This window comes from Artemia sp. Qi Xiang Cuo, chromosome 1 (genome assembly GCF_049724085.1).
Source record: "Artemia sp. Qi Xiang Cuo chromosome 1, ASM4972408v1, whole genome shotgun sequence".
Classification (NCBI taxonomy): domain Eukaryota; kingdom Metazoa; phylum Arthropoda; class Branchiopoda; order Anostraca; family Artemiidae; genus Artemia; species Artemia sp. Qi Xiang Cuo.
In genome coordinates, this window is record NC_142794.1 from 85,525,027 (window position 1) to 85,547,521 (window position 22,495).

Below are 22,495 nucleotides of genomic sequence, written 5' to 3' on the forward strand. Positions count from 1 at the left end.
AAAGATTTCTTTATCTTTTTAAAGAAATCTTTATCTTTTTCTTTATAAATTTAAAAAAAAAAATTTTCTCCCCATATTAACTAAAAATGGCCCAATATATCAATTTCAAGTGACATCACAAATTTGTGGGATTTTATGTGGCATCACAAACCCTAGCATCCTTTCTAAGAGTAAAAGAGACTGGGGGGAAGGGGCAACCAAATTCTTCCCACACCCTCCTATTTCTGCCTGCCCCACCCCCACGCCCACATCTGATTAAAATTTTGAGGCTGGTAATTTATTTAAAATTTGCAAAATATTCAGCAACTATGCATATTGTGGTGACATGGCTCCTGCAGGCAGTGGAGCAAGGGCAGCTAACTATAACACTTGTCCACTTTTCCTATTTTGGTTTGTTATTGGGGAAAGTAGGCATGTAGGCATGTTTGACCTTGGGTCTCTAAGGGTCCTTGATAAAAATTTTAGGGAATATTAAGCGAATCAAAATATAGTACTCTAAATGAATTCAGGGTGTCAAAACAGCTCATCTGCAATACTTCAGGAATGGCCTAGGGCATTAATTTGAAAGTTTCGTTGCAAATTGAGGAGATTGTATAGCTAACCAAAACACAATATTCAGGCTGTTCAAAAAGTGTATCATCAATATCTTAGGCATACTTAAAAAGTATTCAGTAGGAGCTATAAGAGCATACTGAGGGAATGTTCAACTAAACCTAACCAACCTATACTCATCTAGGTTGTCAAAAGGATGAATCTACACTATCTTAGGAAAAGGTAAAAGTACTAAGTTGAAATTACATGGAAAGTTACCCTAAATTAAAAGACACTATGTGTTTCCAGATTGTCAAAAGGGCAGATATGCAATATGAGGATTTTAAGTTGCATTCATTTCATGCATCCATGTTTTCAAAACAGCATATCTGTAAGAAACAGCTGATGTTATTGAGCTGAAACATTTGGGTTATCTTCAACTTAATCAATGAACATTGTGTGCATTGAGGTTGTCAAAATGGCAAATCTGCAATATTGATTACTAGAAGGTAATCAATTGGCATTTTCAAGGAACCTTGAACCAAATTAACAGACACCATGTCCCTCTAGGCTGCCAAAACGGAATTGCAGTATCTATGGATATTAGGTTAAAACTTTCTGTGCATTTTGAATCATAGGCAGCGCGCTAGCGCTGCCTAAGTAAAGAACGATGTGGGCACAATGTATTTTTTTTTCCTCCATACCCGGGCACTTCGTATCGAAGGAGTTGTCGTAGAAACTTCGAAAAGAGTTCATTCGATTAGAAATTGGAATGACTAGTGCCCTTTTTAATAGTTGAAAGTGATTGGAGGGCAACTAGCCCCCCTACGCCCATCATTCCCCAAAACACATCCAATCAAAATTTTGAGATAGCCATTTTGTTCAGCGTAGTTGATTTCCAGATAGAAAATATGTTTTTGAGGAGGACACTCCCCCTACAACCCCCAGGGCAAAGTTTTAATTTATGCTCTTGGGGCACACATGGTTTTTTATAGAAGTTGTCGTTGGTGAAGATTCAATACAGGATCGTTCGGTTGGAAAATCAAAGGGCACGTGCTGAGTCCTTTTGTCGACAGGGATTGGATAGAAACCAGCCCCCCCACGCCCTTCCTTCCCCCAACCCCATCCACACCCCAGGTTTTAAAAACCCTGTCGTTCAGCGTAGTTGATTTTCACATAGAAAACATATTTTTGAGGAAGACACTCCCCCACAACCCTTAGGGCAACGGTTTTAAGTTATACCCTGGGGGGATATAAGATTTTTAAAGAAGGCGTCGTCGTAGAAACTTCAAAAAAAGCTCATTCGATTTGAAATTCAAAGGGCTAGTGCCCTTTTTATAGTCGAAAGTGATTGGAGGGCAACTATCACCCCTAACCTAACCTAACATAAACCAGAGACGACACACACGCAGAGACGACACGCACACATAGAGACACACACACAAAGACGACACACACACACAGACGACACACACACACAGCACGCACACAGAGACGACACACACACAGAGACGACATAGACATAGAGACGACACACACATAGAGACGACACACATAGAGATAATACACATAGATACACATATAGATAAGGTTTTTACTGAAATCTTTATCGTAGAAACTTGAAAAAGGGCTCATTCGATTTGCAATTCAAACGGCTAGTAACCTTTTTAATAGTCGAAAGTGATTTGAGGGCAACTAACCCCCCTCTCACGTCCACCTTTTCCTCAGCCACTCCCCCACAACCCTCAGTGCAAGGATTATAAGTTATGCCCCGAGGGCATATAAGGTTTTTATTGAAATCTTTGTCGTAGAAACTTGAAAAAGGGCTCGTTCGATTTGAAATTCAATGGGCTAGTACCCTTTTAAATAATCGGAAGTGATTTGTGGGCAACTACCCCACCTCTCACGCCCAATTTTTCCCCAAACACAACCAATCAAACTTTTTAGAGAGCCATTTTATTCAACGTAGTTGAAAGTTCTGGAAATTAGGTATTTAAGGATGAAAACCCCTCCCCCCCACATCCCTCAGGGCAAAGGCCGTAAGTTATGCCCAGGGGGCATAAACACTTTTTATTGAAAGCATTGTTGAAGAAACTTCAAAAGGGCTCATTAAATGGGAAACCGAAAGGGCTCATGTCTTTATTAATAGTTGAAATTTATTGGATGGCGACTAACGCCCCTCTCACGCCCAGCATTTTCCAAGACGTATCGAATCAAAATTTTGAAATATCAATGTTGTTCAACGTAGTTGAAAATTCTGGAAATTAGGTCCTTTTGGATGATAACCCCCTCAGAGCCCTCAGTGCAAGGGTTGTAAGTTATGCCCTGGGGGCATTAAAGTTTATATCGAAAGTTGTTACAGAAATTTCAAAAAGGGTTCATTTGATTGGAAATTGAAATTGTCCTTTTTGATAATCGAAAGTGAGTGGAGAGTAATTAACCCTCCTCTTACGCCCACCATTTCCCCAAAAACATTCATTCAAAGTTTAGAGATAGCCATTTTGTTCAACACAGTTGAAAGTCCACGTCAGGCCTCAAGGATCTCTCTCGAGTATTTGCTACTACCACCAAGATCTGCGCCACTGACCGCTCCACGCAGGCTCACGCCCAAACCCTTCAACGCAACCAGCTGGAAATTATGTATTTGAGAATGACAAACCCCCGAGAGCCCTAAGGGCAAAGGTTGTAGTTTATGCCCTGGGGGCATATATGATTTTATAGATAGAGTTGTCGTAAAACTTCAAAAGGGGCTCATTCAATTCGAAATTGAGAGGGCGAGTGCCCTTTGTAATAGTTGAAAGTGATTGGAGCGCAACTAACCTCCCTCTCACGCCCACCATTCCTCTAAACACATCCAATCAAAATTTTCAGATAGTCATTTTGTTCAACGTAGTAGAAAGTTCTGCAAATTAGGTCTTTGAGAATGACCTTAGGGTAAGGGTTGTAATTTATGCCCTGGGGGCATATAAGGTGTTTATAGAAAGCGTTGTCGTTTTCAAAAGTGCTCATTCGATTGAAAATCGAAAGGCCTAGGGCCCTTTTTAATAGTTGAAAGTGATTGGAAGGCTTGACATTTTTATGGTAAAGATCGATGTGGGTATAATGTATTATTTTTTGTTGTTGTTGTGTTGTTGTTTATTTTTTGTTGTGTTGTTGTTGAAGGAGTTGTCGTGGGAACTTCGAAAAGGGCTCATTCGATTGAAAATAGAAAGGGCTGATGCCCTTTTAAATAGTCAAAATTGATTGGAGGGCAACTAGTCCCCCTTCCATACCCACCGTCTCATTTGCCCATTATGTTTAAAAACTAAATGTTACCATAAGATTAAATCAAAACATACTGTGTTAATGCTAATTCCCAATAAGGCATCTCAGCAGTATCCCAACAACAGCAAAGGGTATTATGTTCAAACTTTCGGGGCTACTTCTTGTCTTAAAATTTAACCAAATCAAAATAGCGTAAGTGTATCTAAGCTATCAAAGAAAGTAAACAGATTTGTTTGCGAATGGTATCAAGTTTTCCATTTCAGGTCAACTACAGGAGGTACGAAACTAAATTAAACAGTACTATTTGTGTCCAGATTTTTAAAAGGGTGTATGCTGTTAAAAATTGCTGAAAATTTTTCTCCAGCATACAAATAGCAGGCCAAACTGCCTTAAAAAAACGTCTGTCTTAAAAAACGTCTTAAAAAACGAAAAGATTTAAAGTATTATTTTCTTTTTCCCTGAAAAGACTATGTCAATATAAAACGATCAGAAATTAATTAAAAAAACTGTTTCTACATAATAAGCTTTTCAAAGAAAAGTAAAGAACTCCATTTAACAAAAAAAGAGCAAAAATAAAATAAAATAATCTACCAAGCGTGAAACTACCACAAATCAGCATCGATAAATAAATGAAACCCAAAACGAATAGAAATTTAAATAATTATCGGAGTCGAGCTCAAAGCGATCAGAAATTAACAGAAGTTGGGCGAAAAACGCCCATGGCTTGCCAAAACCAAAACAAGATTTCCAGTTCACTGAAAAAAATACAAATGAATATGTATTTTCACTTAAGTATACATTCATTGATATTTAGTATTCTAAATTTTAATACTATTTGATTTATTAAAGTTATAAAAGTAAAAATATTTATATTTGTTCAGTAAAGTGCAGGGTTTTGCGCCCAATTTATGTTAATTAGATATAAACAATGGGAAAATTCCAGCTTATAATCCTCGCCCTATAGGCTATTATAGGGTGCTTTCCCCAGAGGGACAGTTGTTGTGCCTTTCTGTTGGACCTATAATAGAAGAAACTGTAGTCTAAAAATTTTGATCAGATGTACTTGGGGAAAAGGGATGTGTGTATGTGGGGGGGGGGGGTTACCCTACAGTTACTTTCGACCTTGAAAAGAACCCTAGAATGCTCAATGTCCAATCGAAGGAGCCCCTTCCAAAATTTCCACGACAACTCCTTCCATACAAAGTGCCTTCTTAAAGGAAAAAAAATAATAATAATAAACAGTACCAGCTTCGCTATTTACTGCGCTGTCCAGGATTTACTGAAACTCGTATAATGCAAAGAAGGTAAATACAAAGATGGTGCTCATTAGTATAGCTTCTAAGATCTACCACTTACATACTAGTCTCAATGATTAAATTTTGATTGAGAGTTGTTCAATTACCGAGTGATATGTTGCGTACAACAGGAAGTAGTAGTAGCGCACCAAAAACGTTGCTCGCGAGGGTTTGCCACTAGTAAAAAGAAAAAAAGAACACAAAAGAAGAACAAGTTCAATCTATAAGAAGCAGGAGTGCGAAACCGTGTAACAACAAAAAAAAAAAAAAAAAAAAAAAAAAAAAAAAAAATTTAATACACAATAAAACTACATAAAATCATTAGGGGTTTCTTTTGTTCGGCATGAAGGTAGAGGACCAATAGGCATACATGTAAATTGGGAGAATGAGTATTAAGAAGTCTTACCGTTTTACCTTCTTAATACGATACTAGAAAATAAAATGATCCAAAAATAGAGGTAGGAGCTAAAGAAATCTACTAACGAACGCTTGCTCATAATCTATAAAACTGAGGACCAAAAGTGTGTGATAGCTCAGGCACTATCGCTCAGATAATTCGTGTACAGTCCTTTTCTCCTGTCTGTTTAACACAAAGTTTTTTCACTAATAGTCCTAGCTGCGTTCATAGTTTTCTTCCCTAAGACGCCAACAGCAACTGCACAAATTGTTTCATCAAAATTATTCCATCCATCTTCTACATAGTCCAATTTTAAACTCTTTTAGCTTCATATTCAGCTGTTCCTGGAAAGTTTTTCTCAAGTTCTCATCCTAGAGTCTACCAACATCGAAATTTTCTTGGAGGTAGTTGCCCTTCCAACATTTCAGCTTTAAATTAAAACTAGACACTACTAGATGGTAATCTTTACTTTTAACATCATTAGCATATACACCCTAATATCTTGTATTGATCCTGCCAATCTTCCGTTTACAATAACATAATCAATAAGGTTTGCTGTCTTGCAATCACGTGAATAGTATTTTAACTTATGAGCCATTTTATGACCAAGAGTTATTGGTTATAACTAAATAGTTATACCTGCAAAATTGCAGTTGTCTGTAGCCATTACTGTTTTCCTTCCCTACATCAAATTTACCAAGGCTAGGCTACCACTTATACTTACTTCTAACGACCTGGGTATTAAAATCTCCTAATAGAAACACCATATTGCTACTTGGGACCCTGTTTATTTGCTCCTGTAACTGTTAGTAAAATTCACCTGAGTCATCAGTTTCTCCGTCACTCGGTTCTACACGGGTACATTCTACTATAAGGGATACCCTGAACTTTCTAGGAATAAAATGAGCGGTTAGTATTCTATTATTAATATCTTCCGAGGCCAAACAAGAATTAAAAGCATAAGTCCAGTTCAAAACATCTGAATTCGTCAGTCAAGATGTCGATACGATATTTATTCTTTACGTCGTAACATTGAAACTTTCAATTTTCAATGTTAGGAAAAAGGAGCGTCGAAGGGGGTCTACTTGCCTTCCAATCTTTTTGGTAACTTAATAGGGTATTAGAACTTTTGATTTCCAATCCAGTTAGCTTCTTTTCCGATCTTCTAGAACAATTGGTTTGATATAATTACACCTGAAAAAAAAAATTAAATAAACATGCATTTGTTATTTTTTTCTGGCAAAAAATTCAAAATTCCACATTTTTGTAGATAGAAGCTTTTAACCTCAACAGCAAGGTTTTCAAATATACCTAGTCTGATAGTGTGATTTTCACTAATATAGCTTAAATTTTTGAGGGTGTTTCCCCGTTTAAAAAAAAGTACATTTTTTCAGACTCGTCTTTTTTACGAATAACATTAAACTTAATGAACTTTTATCTTTGGAATTAGCTTAAAAAGCCAATTTATTTATTGTGTCTATTGTTATAAAAAGTGTTTAGAGTTTTGGTATATGTCCAGCCGGAATTACTGCTCAATTGCAGTTCGTTATTACGAACTGTTGGGTGACGTCATCTATGCAATAAGCATAATGCTATAAGTAGTAAATGGCTCTCAATATAAAATGACGTCATCTGTTCTATAAATCACATGCCAGATTGTGAGTTGGAGTAGTTTGTTAAAAACACTTGGACGATAAGTTTAGAAAAAGATGTTAGCCACTTGTGCACTGTTGCCCGTACGAGAGGGAGATCTGTTTATGTCGGACGATGAAAGTAATATGGAGTTTATTGGGGAGAGAATGACTTTATACCACAGTGATAAAGATTCTAAAATGAAAGTTGGAAAAACAATTGGTTTCTCTATGGTTACCAGTCCTATGTCTACCAACGATGGAAGAGAAGAAATGAAATCAATAAAAAGAGGAAGGAAGTCTCTTAAACTACCAGCAGTTCGTGCAATCACTAAAGCGAAAGTCAATAAAGAGCAAGTGGAAATCTTTCCAGTGACACCAATTCGTGGAAGTACAAAAGACAAAGTGGATAATGCGAAAGTTCACGGAAAAGACAAGAAAACTGCCATCCTTGTTTTATAAAACCACGCCCGACTCTATAGTTGTTAGACCAAGAGTTGTAGAAAATCGTCCATGGGTGAGAAAACCTACTAGGCCATTGAATCCAGGAATGTATTCAAAATTGGTAGCAAAACGGCGTGAACAGGGGATTGATGTTCATATTGAAGTTCAAAAGATAACATTTAGAATTTGTCAATAGAAGAAGTTGATGATATGAGTGAACACTTTCAAATTTTGTAGTGTCTAAATTATCGTTGTTTAAATAAAAAAAAAAGAAAAAAATATTGACTTTACTTTAAGAAAAGCAAGAAGCCGACTAAATTGCCAATTATTTTACCCCTTTAACAAGCATTACCTCCATTGACTACAAGTCAGACAGTTTGTGCAAAGAAGCTATTAAAGAGTGACTCGGGCTAATAGTAAAGTTCTTTTGTATACTTATATCTGTGTACCTCTCCCCCCTTCTTGCAAGGGTTTTACCTGTGTAGACCTAAAAGTGGATTAGCCACTTTTGTAATAATATCGGTTAATATAACCTTCGTCTTAAAAACACATAAAGAAGAAATCTCCTGAATTTTAGAATATTTAGGAACCAAGGAATTTCTTTTGCTGGGATAATAGTGGAAGCATATTAATTATACCGAAGATGTCTCTGGAATCGTTGAAGCAAAATATATTAAAAAAAGAAAAATAGAAATTAGTTTAGATTTCGACGTGAGTTAGGTAAGAGTTTTGGTTTGAAGACATGAAACGATTAAATTAGGTTCAAGTTAAACACCAGAACTTACAAGCCTGGGATTATTTGTCAGGGATCTAACAAGAGAGAAAACACCCACAAAGAGTGTTTTGTCTTGATGCAATTTACCCCATCAAATTCATCACATTAAAGAACCATATTGCAGAAGTCTCTACCCTCTATCGACGAAAAGAGAAAGTTTTGTAATTGTACAAATTACAGAAAGATGTTCTAAGTACTATCAAGAATGATATGAAGTTCCAAATAATTCGTTGACGATGGATACTGATTGAGATAGAAGGCTAAAGATTGCAAAAAAAAAGGCTTCTGTGTTTTCTTGGGCTCTTTGTTTTATGGTGTTCCAAATAAAGAGGTGGTTGTGACCTAGAGCTTGTTTAACTTGTACATAAATTCTGCACTGGTTATAATAAATAAAATAAAAGACACTTCAAAATATCTATTGTTTCTGTACTTTACAAATTATATTCTAGCCTTTAAGGGTTTACAGAAGACCACAACCTCATTTTCTTTTTTAATACTTCACATGTTTTCAAACTTTGGAAGGGCTCATTTGATTACAAACTGAAACACCTAGTGCCTTTTTAAAAAGTCAAAAGGGACTGGAGGGTATACAGCTCTCCTTCTTTGCGCCTTGTCCCCCAAAGATCCAATGAAAATTTTGATACTGCCATCTTGTTCGGCATAGTCGAAAGGTGCAATAGCTATGACTCTGGGATGACAACTTACACAGTCCTTGGGGCAAGGGCTTTAAGTTACACAATTAGCCGATTCTTTACGTATAGAACTTGTTGTTGGGGAAGAGGGCGTGTTTGACTCTGTGTAAAAAAAGTCAATGGCATTTAGGTGAAGTTCTGAGGGAATTTTAGGGGTGTTATTTACTACTACTCACACTGCTACTATCACCACTTACGTTTCTACACCTCCTACTTCTATTATGGTTGCTACTAAGGCTAAAGGTATCAAGGTATAAAATTCGAAATATGTTGTCCTTCAGGCAAGGGCTGTAAGTTACACAATTCACCGATTCTTATATATAAAATTTGTTATAGGGGAAGGGGACGTGTTCGACCTTTTGTGTAAAAAAAAAGCCTATGGCATTCAGGTAAAGTTCTCAGGGATCAACCAATATTATTACTACTACAGCTATTTTTACAACATAAGTTATGTGTATTGAGGTGAAGCTTTGAATAAATATCTTGCCTTACTATAAGCTTGTATATTGTCAAAAGGGTATACAATAATAATCTCAGGAACAGCTTAGAGCATTAAGTTGAAACTTCCAGGATATTTTGAGGCGGATTTTTAAATGACCAAACGGCACTATGTGCATACTGCTTCTACTACTAGTGCTACAAGTGAGGTTAATGGTATTAAGGTGAAACTTCAGGGAATGTTTAGAGGGAATTTTCAACTGAGAAAAAATATATTATATACATGCAGGTTGTCAATGGAGCATATGAGCAATATTTCAGGACCAGATTAGAGTTTTAAGTAGAAACTTTCAAGGTGTGTGGAGAAGGATGTAGAACTAACCTAAAGGAACTCTATGGATATTGCTATTACTACTTCTACAGCTACTACTACTACTGAGGCTAAGGGTATGCAGCTGAAACTTTCAGGGAATGTTAAGAGGGATTCTGAATTAAGCAAAAAGACAGTATATGCAAACTAATACTACTATTACTGCTGCTACTACGACTACTATATCAGGTTGAAGTTTTCAGGGCATGTTGAGGGGTATGTTCAATTAATGAAAATGCTCTATTTGCATTCTGCTACTACAAGTAGTTGTAGTAGTACCACCACTACTGCTATTACTAAGACTAATGGTATTAATGTGGAACCTTAAGAAAGGGATGGTTGTTTAATTCAAAACACAATATGTACATTTATGTTATCAAAAAAATGTATCAGCAATGTCTCAGAAACAGATTTAAATCTTAAATTGAAACTATCAGGGCATCTCTCTCTCTCTCTCTCTCTCTATCTCCCTCTCTCTCTTTCGTTATCTCTCTCTCACTCTCTTTCGTTCTCTCTCTCACTCCCTTTCGTTCTCTCTCTCTCTCACTCTCTTTCTTTCTCTCTCTCACTCTCTTTCTTTCTCTCTCTCTCTCACTCTTTCTTTCTCTCTCTCTCTCGCTCTCTCTCTTTCTCTCTTTCTCTCTCTCTCTCTCTTTCTTTTCTCTCTCTCTCTCTCTCTATTAGCAATGTCCAGCAACGCCTTAGGATATTAAACCGAAACTTCCTAGCCTACCAAAATTAATACCACTTTTGCTACTAGTACTGCTGCTATTATTACTGCGAATGTTAAAGTAAATCAAAATATTTTAAGTACATCCAGGTTGTCAAAATAACGAAGGTTGTCAAGACGTTCAGGCGGGATTTTTCTGGACTGGGATTGGGTATAAAATAGAAACTTACAGGGAAAATCTATTTTACTTAAAAAAAAAGAAATCAAACTGCATCACGTGCATCCTGGTTGTCATGTCTCAACAATATCCAAAGAATAACAGCGGCTATTAAGTTTAAAGTTCCAGGGCTATTACTTTTACTAGTTCTGCCCTAACTATAAATAAATAAAGCACAAAAAGAAAAGAAATTACATTACATAGCCGAGTCATATCCAAACAAGCAGAAACTAAGGAGAGTAAAGATGCCCCCCCCCCCCTCCATCCCCTTTCCTTCTGAACACCAGAACATAATTTGTACTTTACTGAAAACAGTTTTTATTTCAGTCTATGTGTCTCAATTTCTAATAATAATGAAAAAAATACCATCATAACCAAGATTATTGAAAAATAACCAAACGATTGTGGATTGACTTAATATACAAACTGATATTTATTCCTGAAAGTCTTAATAATTCAGGATTTATTATTTCCATTTGTTTTGTATTTCATTTATTTTTCCAACTTTCCATGAAAAATACAATTTAACGCTCTATCCTGTTCTTAAAACATTCTGTCTATTCTATTTTGACAACTTGGATGCACTTACAGCCTTTTGGTTTAGTTCAATAGTATGAACAGAAATAGTAATAGTAGTAGCTCTGAAAGTTTCTACTTATTGCCTTCAATAATTTTTAAGTATTGTTGAAACTTGTTATTTACAACCAGCATGGAAATGCTGCCTTTTGATCTAATTTTAAAGCAACATAAACTTTCCCTGATAGTTTTTACTTTATACCCTTTTCCAGTCCTAAGATATCCAGCCTGGATTTCTTAACAAACTGATCTAATTTGGCAACCTAGATGCACTTAAATTATTTTGATTTAGTTAAATAGTAGCAGTAATGCTATTAAAAGAAGTACTAGACAAAATTGGCAGTAAGTAATATTTGTACCCCTGGAAGTTTAAGCTTAATATCCTAAGGCATTACAGGGATATTAATAATACATCCCTTTAATACCCACATGTACATTATTTTTATGATTCAGTTCAACACTGCCCTCACCATTTCCTAAAAGTCTTACTAATAACCTTGCCAATAGCAATAGTAGTAGTAATCTTAGCAAGAGCATTGGGAATAGTATTAGGGATAGTAGTAATAGGATCATTAGTAGTAGCAGTAATAGTATTCAAGCTGTGCCTTTTTGGTCTGGTTGAGCATTCTCTCCTCACCCCTGGATAGTCTCAACTTAATTCTTTAATCTGTTTTAGAGATATTGCTTGTATGCACTTTTGATGATCTGCATACACATAAAATTTTGACTCATCCCAACTTCTCCCCAACAGTCTCTGAAAGTTACAAATGAATACCATTAGCCTTGGTAATAGTGGTACTAATAGCAGAAGCAGTAATATACTGCTACTACTACTACTTATAGTCACACTATCTACATAATATAATTTTATTAATTTAATTAAAAATGCTCCAGCATTTCGTGGAAATTTCTCCTCAATACCCTTAGTATTAGAAAAAGTATAAACAGTAGCAGTAGAAATATAAGAAGCTGATATCCATTTAGTACCTTATGGTTAGTTCAACATACCCCTCAACATGCACTGTAAGTTTCGTTAATACTCCAAGTTGTTGTTAGGCTATAACTGTCAGCTTTTTAATAAATTGAATTGAGATAGTGTGTTTAGATTTATTTCAACATCCTTCTCAATATTCCCACATAGTGTTATTCTAACATTCGCCTTAACAAGCCCTGAAAGTTTCAGCTTATTACTCTAGACCCGTGATTCCCAACGTAGGATGCAGGCCCCACCTGTTGGGTATGATAATAGTTTGGTGGGCTATGGGCGGGACTTGTACCCTTTAGCTTACTATACTTTAGAGTCTTAATTTTGAAAAACCTTCATTTGCATTCTGTGTTTTGATTTAATTCACGTCACCTTAAATCTGGCTGAAACCTTCACCCTAACACCCTTAGTAACAGTAGTAGTAGTCGTAGCAGCAGTACATAGTCGTAGCATTAGTGTAGTACATGTACATAATCTCTCTTGCTTAGTTCAAAACCCACCTTCAATATGACCTCAGATTTTCAACTTAATATTTTAAGCTGTTCCTAAGGTATTGCTTATATTCCCTTTTGGCAACCTGCATGCACTTAGGGTGCTTTGATTTAGTTGTAACTCCCCCCCCCAAACATCCTCTAAAAGTTTCACTTTAGCCTCAGTAGTAGCAGTAATTTTAACAGCAGCAGGACTAATATCCTCGCAGTGGCTTTTGGTTAGTTCAACATCCCTCTCGGCATACTCTAAAAGTTTCGGCTCCATACTCTAAGCAGTTCTGGCGATATTTTTTAAACTTTTTTTTGGCGACCTACATTGATACAGTGCGCTTTGATTTAGTTTAGTATCCTCTCGACATTCTCTGAAATTTTCACCTTACTACTCTTGGCTTGAGTTTTAGTAGGAGTAACAGTGACAGTAGTAGCAGTAGCATGTAAATATTGCCTTTTGGTTTGTTCAGCGTCCCCCACATCATTCCCTTTAAGTTTTAACTGAATATTCTAAGTCGTTCCTAAAATATTGATGATGCACCCTTTTGGCAACCTGGATGCACATAATGTGTTTGAATTTAGTTCAACTTCCCCCTGAACATTTCTAGAAATTTTCCGCTTAATACCCTTAGCCTTTGTAGTAGTCGCAATAGAAGTAGCAGTAATAGTAGTAGTAATAGTAGTAGGAGTAGTAGCGTGCAAATATTCACTTTTGATCAATTGACCATCCCCCTCATCATAAGTTACACAATTAGCTGATTCTTTACGCATAGAATTTGTTATTGGGGAAGGGGGCGTGTTTGACTCTTTGTGTGAAAAAAAAGTCAACGGCATTAAGGTGAAGTTCTGAGGGAATGTTGGGGGTGTTATTTACTACTACTCGCACTGCTACTATCGCCACTTATGTTTCTACACCTGCTAATTCTATTATGGTTGCTACTAAGGCTAAAGGTATTAAGGTGTAAAATTCGAAATATGTTGTCCTTCGGGCAAGGACTGTACGTTACACAATTCGCCGATTCTTTACATATAGAATTTGTTATCGGGTAAGGGAGCGTGTTTGACATTTTGTGTAAAAAGAAAACCAATGGCATTCAGGTATAGTTCTCAGGGAATGTTGGAGGGAATTATCTACTGCTACTCATACTGCTACTATCACCGCTTATATTTCTACACCTAGTACTTCTTTTGTGATTATTACTTAGGCTAAGGGTGATAAGGTAAAAATTCAAAATATGTTGATTGGAAGTCGAACTAAAATCAGAACACACTATGTGCAAACGATTGTCAAAAGGATATATTGGCAATATTTTAGGAATGGTTTAGTGTTCAATTTGAGGAACCAGGACATGATGAGAAGGATGCTCAACTGACCAAAAGGCAGTTTGGGCATACTAATTCTATTACTGTTCCTAATATTACCAATAAGGTTAAGGGTATAAAGGTGACATTTTCATTGAATTTTTTTTTTTTGGGGGGGGGGGGGGGGTGTTGAACTAACCAAAAGCCAATATTAGCATGATGACTATTACTACTTAAGCTAAGGAGACTAAGGGTATTAGAGAGCTAAATCAAAACACTATGTGCATGTAATTTGTCAAAAGGACGTATCAGCTATATCCAAGATCTCAGAAACAGATTAAAGTATTCAGATGAAAGTATCAGGGCACGAAGAGGGAATTTTGAACTAGACCAATAAGTTAAAATGTGAAATTGTGAATACTATTACTGCTACTGCTGCTATTAATATTACTCCTCATACTCCCACTATTAACTATGACTATAAATAAATAAAACCCAAAAAGAAAAGAAATTACATTGCATAGCCAAGCCATATTCAAACGAGCAGAAAATAAGCAGAGCAAAGATGCCCCTCTCCCTCCACCCCCTTTCCTTCTGAACACCAGAACATAATTTGTGCTTTACTGAAAACAGTTTTTATTTCGGTTTATGTGAATCAATTTCTAATAATAATGAAAAAAATACCATCATAACCAAGATTATTGAAAAATAACCAAACGATTGTGGATTGACTTAATATATATACTGATATTCATTCCGGAAAGTCTTAATAATTCTAGATTTATTATTTCCATTTGTTTTGTATTTCATTTATTTATTGACGTATGATTTACGTTAATTTTATGCTTGGAAAATAATTTGACTTTATTTCTGCTCATCTCTGTTTAATGTAACTCTACTTTTCTCTGGAAAACTTCTTTTAGGGAATAAGTTTTTTTTTAATTAATTTTTGTTTGTTTTTAGACATATTCTTTTTCATTGGTTAATAGAATAATATTCTAAATGTTTTCGGTTTTTCTATCTCTAGAATCTAGATTTTGGCTCAATATTAATATGTTTGACAAAAATTTTTTACTGTTTCTAACAGTATACACCCTTTTGAAAACCTGGATACAGATTGTACATTTTGCATTATTTTTGTACCTCAATTTTCTATGAAAAATACAATTTAACGCTCTATCCTGTTCTTAAAACATTCTGTCTATTCTATTTTGACAACTTGGATGCACTTACATCCTTTTGGTTTAGTTCAATAGTATGAACAGAAACAGTAATAGTAGTAGTTCTGAAAGTTTCAACTTATTACCTTCAATAATTTTTAAGTATTGTTGAAATTTGTTATTTACAACCAGCATGGAAATGCTGCCTTTTGATTTAATTTTATATCATCCCCTAAAAGTTTGACTCTAGCCTCAGTAGTAGCAGTAATTTTAATAACAGCAAGACTAATATCCTCATAGTGGCTTTTGGTTAGTCCAACATCCCTCTCGGCATGCTCTAAAAGTTTCGACTCCATAATCTAAGCTGTTCAGGTGATATTTTTTAAACTTTTTTTTTGGCAACCTACATCGATACAGTGCGTTTTGATTTAGTTTAGTATCCTCTCGACATTAACTGAAATTTTCACCTTACTACTCTTAGCTTGAGTTTTAGTCGGAGTAACAGTGGCAGCAGTAGTAGTAGCATGTAAATATTGCCTGTTGGTTTGTTCAGCGCCCCCCACATCATACCCTTTAAGTTTTAACTGAATATTCTAAACCGTTCCTATATTGATGATGCACCCTTTTGGCAACCTGGATGCACATAATGTGTTTGAATTTAGTTCAACTTCTCCCTGAATATTTCTAGAAATTTTCCGCTTAGCACCCTTAGCCTTTGTAGTAGTCGCAAATAGAAGTAGCAGTAAAAGCAGTAGTAATAGTAGGAGTAGTAGCGCGCAAATATTGCCTTTTGGTCAATTGACCATCCCCCTCATCATAAGTTACACAATTAGCTGATTCTTTACATATAGAATTTGTTATTGGGGAAGAGGGCGTGTTTGACTCTGTGTAAAAAAAAGGTCAATGGCATTAAGTTGAAGTTCTGAGGGAATTTGGGGGGTGTTATTTGCTACTACTCGAACTGCTACTATCGCCACTTACGTTTCAACACCTCCTGATTCTATTATGGTTGCTACTAAGGCTAAAGGTATTAAGGTGTAAAATTCAAAATATGTTGTCCTTCGGGCAAGGACTGTAAGATACACAATTCGTCGATTCTTTACATATAGAATTTGTTATCGGGGAAGGGGACGTGTTTGACCTTTTGTGTAAAAAAAAACAAACAATGGCATTCAGGTAAAGTTCTCAGGGAATGTTGGAGGGAATTATCTACTGCTACTACCACCGCTTATATTTCTACACCTAGTAATTCTTTTGTGATTACTACTAAGGCTACGGGTGATAAGGTAAAAATTCAAAATATGTTGATCGGAAGTCAAACTAAAATCAGAACACACTATGTGCAAACAATTGTCAAAAGGATATATTGGCAATATTTTTGGAATGGTTTAGAGTGTTCAATTTGAGGAACCAGGACATGATGAGAAGGATGCTCAACTGACCAAAAGGCAGTTTGGGCATACTAATTCTATTACTGTTCCTAATATTATCAATAAGGGTAAGGGTATGAAGGTGACATTTTAATTTTTTTTTTTGGGGGGGGGGGGTGTTGAAATAACCAAAAGCCAATATTAGCATGATTAATATTACTACTAAAGCTAAGGAGATTAAGGATATTAGAGAGCTAAATAAAAACACTATGTGCATGTAATTTGTCAAAAGGATGTATCAGCTATGTCCAAGATCTCAGAAACAGATTAAAGTATTCAGATGAAAGTATCAGGGCACAAAGAGGGAATTTTGAACTAGACCAATAAGGTAAAATGTGAATTCTATTACTGCTACTGCTGCTATTAATATTACTCCCCATACTCCTACTATTAATTATGACTTTAAATAAATAAAACCCAAAAAGAAAAGTAATTACGTTGCATAGCCGAGCCATATTCAAACGAGCATAAACTAAGCAGAGTAACGATGCCCCCCCCTCCACCCTCTTTCCTTCTGAACAACAGAACCTAATTTGTACTTTACTGAAAACAGTTTTTATTTCGGTCTATGTGACTCAATTTCTAATAATAATGAAAAAAATACCATCATAACCAAGATTATTGAAAAATAACCAAACAATTGTGGATTGACTTAATATATATACTGATATTCATTCCGGAAAGTCTTAATAATTCTGAATTTATTATTTCCATTTGTTTTTTATTTCATTTATTTATTGATGATGATTTATGTTGATTTTATGCTTGGAAAATAATTTGACTTTATTTCTGCTCATCTCTGTTTAATGTAACTCTACTTTTCTCTGGAAAACTTCTTTTAGGGAATAAGTTTTTTTTTAATTAATTTTTGTTTGTTTTTAGACATAATCTTTTTCATTGGTTAACAGAAGAATATTCTAAATGTTTTTGGTTTTTCTCTCTTATGAATCTAGATTTTGGCTCAATATTTATGTGTCTGACAATATTTTTTTTTACAGTTTCTAACAGTATACACCCTTTTGAAAACCTGGATACAGATTGTACATTTTGTATTATTTTTGTACCTCAACTTTCCATGAAAAATACAATTTAACGCTCTATCTTGTTCTTAAAACATTCTGTCTATTCTATTTTGACAACTTAGATGCACTTACATCCTTTTGGTTTAGTTCAATAGTATGAACAGAAATAGTAATAGTAGTAGCTCTGAAAGTTTCAACTTATTGCCTTCAATAATTTTTAAGATATTGTTGAAATTTGTTATTTACAACCAGCACGAAAATGCTGCCTTTTGTTTTAATTTTAAAGCAACATAAACTTTTCCTGATAGTTTTTACTTTATACCCTTTTCCAGTCCTAAGATATCCTGCCTGGATATCTTAACAAACTGATCTATTTTGACACCCTAGATGCACTTAAACTATTTTGATTTATTTAAATAATAGCAGTAATGCTAGTAAAAGAAGTACTAACAAAATTGGCAGTAACATTTGCACCCCTGGAAGTTTCAGCTTAATATCCTAAGGCGTTACGGGGATATTGTTAATACATCCCTTTAATAACCCACATGTACATTATTTTTATGATTCAGTTCAACACTGCCCTCACCATTTCCTAAAAGTCTTATTAATAACCTTGCCATTAGCAATAGTAGTAGTTATCTTAGCAAGAGCATTGGGAATAGTATTAGGGATAGTAGTAATAGGATCATTAGTAGTAGCAGTAATAGTATTCAAACTGTGCCTTTTTGGTCTGGTTGAACATTCTCTCCTCACCCCTGGATAGTTTCAACTTAATTCTTTAATCTGTTTTAGAGATATTGCTTGTATGCACTTTTGAGGATCTGCATGCACATAGAATTTTGACACAGCCCAACTTCTCCCCAACAGTCTCTGAAAGTTACAAATGAATACCATTAGCCTTGGTAATAGTGGTACTAGTAGCAGAAGCAGTAATATACTGCTACTACTACTACTTATAGTCACACTATGTACATAATATAATTTTATTCAATTTAGTTAAAAATGCTCCAGCATTTCGTGGAAATTTCTCCTCAATACCCTTAGTATTAGCCAAAGTATTAACAGTAGCAGTAGAAATATCAGAAGCTGTATCCATTTAGTACCTTATGGTTAGTTCAACATACCCCTCAACATGCACTGTAAGTTTCAATTAATACTCCAAGTTGTTGTTAGGCTATAGCTGTTATAGCTTTTTATTAAATTGAATTGAGATAGAGTGTTTAGATTTATTTCAACATTCCCACATAGTGTTATTCTAACATCCCCCTTAACAAGTCCTGAAAGTTTTAGCTTATTACTCTGGACCCGTGATTCCGAATGTAGGGTAATTTAGCTACTTTTTGCTATCTTGGAAAGAGGTTAGGTTAAGAAAATGAAACTTTTTGTGATGGATCTACACTAAATATTAAATTTGGTCCTGGGAAGGTATTTTGACGTGCCTACCTCTACTCCTTCTCCCTTTAGACAGCCCCAACCTTCAATGATCTTTGAAATATTTGTGTTATAAGAGCAAAACCTTGCAAAATAGATCTTGTACTTAAAATAAGTACAACAAAACTACTTTCAGCTTCAAAACTTTGCTCAATCCTTATTTATGAGGTTTCAAAGATCTACAAATACATTTCCTAATTGGAAAAAAACACCAATGATATGGCTTAGAATTCTACTCAAATAACAGGAATTGTATTTTCAGAACTAAAACCAGAGAAAAAGAAACTGATAACTGAACTGAAGACAATACTTGTCAAATAGGCAAATTTCTAAAACTTGGAAATCAAAACTGTTTTCAACTTCACAGCTTTGCTCAGTCTCAATTTATGAGGTTTCAAAAACCTGCAAGTACATTTCCTAAATTTAGAAAAAAAACTTACTGATATGGCTTAAAATTCTACACAAAATAACAGACATTGCATTTTCAGAACTAGAGACAAGGAAACTGATAGCCTAACTGAAAGTTAAGGGAAAATGTTGTTTTGTCAAAATTTCAATAGATCTGTAAAGTAGGTCTAGGCAAATTTTTAGTATTTAGAAATCAGAAGAGGGTTAACATAGAAATATGGCACTAGCCTGCCTTCCCAGAGTAGATTCTTGGCCTTGGATTCATTACTGAAAGTTTAATTTTCCTAACCTAACCCCTTTCCAAGATAGATTAAAGTAGCTAAACTAAAATTTTAGCCATTACTAAAAGTTTCATTTTGGTAAAATTCAACTTTAGCTCTTTTGGCAATCTTGGAATGGGTTTAGGTTAGGAAAATGAAACTTTCAGGGATGCTATTGGCTACACTTAATTGTGTCCCAGGAAAGTATGGTAAAAATTTAAAATTGTGGCCCCTGATAAGGAGACATGTTAAGAAAACAATTCTTACTTTAAAATATGTATAATGATCCTAGTTAACATATTATCCAAGGGGAGAACCTTTATCATCAAGTCTTTTCTCTAAAAATCCTTCTTTTTCCAGCTTAATAGAAAAAGTTTCCAAAAACCACCATGCTGAGATTCAATGCTTAAGTCTTTTGAAATTGCTGCTATGAGTTGCCAAATAAGTTATTTTATAGATGGGGTCATGCCTATCTGTGTAATTCCATATTTTTTAATGAGCAGTGGCACAAATACAAATATTAATAGCAGTGGCAAAAATCAAAATATTGCTGTAAATATACATATACATACAGAGTATATACCCCCAGCCCCCCTAATGTGATGTAAACATGTAAATAGTTATATGTAAACATGTAAATAGTTGTTTAATTTTTATTTTTGCCACACCATTTTCTATCATTAAAAAAAAATATATATATTATACCCCCACCCCCTTAATGTGCAAATATACAACCAAAATTGCATTCTGATTCTAAATATAACCTTCATTTACATCACAAATTAATTTTACTTCTACCCCTCTGATGTGCAAATATATACCCTGATTTAGATATATTTAAGAGTTTGGGTACATCTTATTTAGTTATATTTAGGTTCAGAATGAAATTTTGTTATATATTTGCACATTAGGGGGGTGGGGGGTATATACTCTGTATGTATATGTATATTTATAGCAATATTTTGATTTTTACCACTGCTATTAATATTTTGTATTTGCACCACTGCTCATTAAAAAAACAGAATTACAAAGACCAGCATGAATGCTATCTATAAAACAACTTATTTGGCGGCAATTTATAGCAGCAATTTCAAAAGATTTAAGCATTGAATCTCAGCATGGTTGTTTTAGGAAACTTTTTCTTTTAAGCTGGAAAAAGAAGGATTTATAGAGGAAAGACTTGATGATAAATGTTCTCCCCTTGGATAATATATTAACTAGGATCATTATAGGCCTACATATTTTAAAGTAAGAATTGTTTTCTTAACATGTCTCCTTATCAGGAGTCACAATTATAAATTTTTACTGAAAGTATTTTGAAGCACCTACCTCCACTCCTTCTCCCTCTTGAGGGTCCTTTGCCTACATGACAGGTCTATGCCTATTGAAGTTTTGACAAAAGAACATTTTACCTTAATTTTCAGTTATCAGTTTCTTTTTCTCTGGCCTTATTTCTGAAAATGCAATTCCTGTTTTTGAGTAGAATTTTAAGCACATCAATAGTTTTTTCTTAGAATTTAGGATATATATTTGCATATCTTTAAAATCTTATATAGGATTAAGCAAAGTTGTGAAGCTGACAACAGTTTGATTGTACTTCATTTAAGCAGAACATCTATTTTAAGAGGTTTCACTTTCATAATAGGCTACACATATTTTTAAAGGTTAGGGCTCTCTAGAGGGAGGAGTAGAGGTACTTCAAAATGATTTAAATGTATGAAAGAATTAATTTTCGAATTTCATTAGAGGAAATGAGGTAGAGTTGCAGTCCAAATACTTTTTTGTTAATTGCATAAAACTATTCTTCTTCTTCTTCTTCTTCAATTATAGGCTTCGGATGAATCCATTTAACCTTTTTCGTATTGTATGATTATGTCAGGGGTGTCCTGGGAAATCAAATATAGAGATTAGACTATTATTATTCAATAATAGGCTTTATATTCTGATGAAGAACAAAAGTTCTAAATTCTAATGCTTCTTAAATTTTTATTCTTGATAGGGATCAGGGTTGCCACTTTTCATGTTTATTGTTGCAGCTTTGGGCACTGCTAGCGCTAGAACCAACAAGCTTTTGAAATTGTAAATATAAGCCAATCCGCTTGGGATCACCTCCGCGCGGTTTTCCACATCTTTAAGTTTTCAAACATGAAAAGTTGGCTCTAATGATATGTACTAACTATTAAAAAGTAACATTGATTTTACTAAAACAGTACTGATTCTCTACTTTGCGCAGCCCTTTCACTCTTGTCAACTTTCCAGCCATCCAACCCACTAAAGTGCAAATGGTACACTGTTTAAAATGGGAATTCATACAACGGAGTACACTTTTCTAATTTTTTTTCTGAGTAGTGTTTGCTCATAGCGCGAAAAAGGAATGAAGAGAAAAAAAAAAGCCGTTCAAATATTTTCTTTTCTTTTGAGAAAACAGAAGAAAGGATAGCAATATTTGTCTTTATTAAAAGTTTCTTATCCATTTTTTCCACGCTATGGACTATTCGGATTATTACAGTGCGCTCGGGTCCTTCAAACTTGAAAATACTCTTACTCTGACAATACTGAACAGAATGCCGCGAACAAACAATGCAGCTATTAATGACCCTATACATACATACATTTAATAGTCGATCATACACTAACTCATTAAAACAATTTATTTTGCAAAAACTTTAGAATAACCTTCTGGTGAGGATCATCAGAGACAAAGCGTCCAATTCA

The 22,495-nt window shown here is 34.8% G+C and overlaps 1 protein-coding gene across 5 annotated transcripts in view; it reads right to left on the reverse strand.

Annotated features, from left to right (window-relative positions):
* Syx8 (syntaxin 8) overlaps positions 1 to 21,691 on the reverse strand; it is a 39,116-nt gene extending 17,425 nt beyond the window's left edge. The window contains exons 1-2 of one of the 5 annotated variants that reach the window (XM_089087549.1): positions 21,558 to 21,691; positions 6,577 to 6,681 (exon numbers count right to left, since the gene is read on the reverse strand). The gene's annotated coding sequence lies outside the window, so the exon portion shown is untranslated. Of the gene's footprint in view, positions 1 to 6,576; positions 6,682 to 19,552; positions 19,705 to 19,748; positions 19,936 to 21,109; positions 21,129 to 21,192; positions 21,216 to 21,557 lie in introns of those variants that run through there. The other 4 variants (XM_089087558.1, XM_089087564.1, XM_089087573.1 and 1 more) reach the window with 4 other exon arrangements.
* Between the last annotated feature and the right edge of the window lie 804 nt (positions 21,692 to 22,495).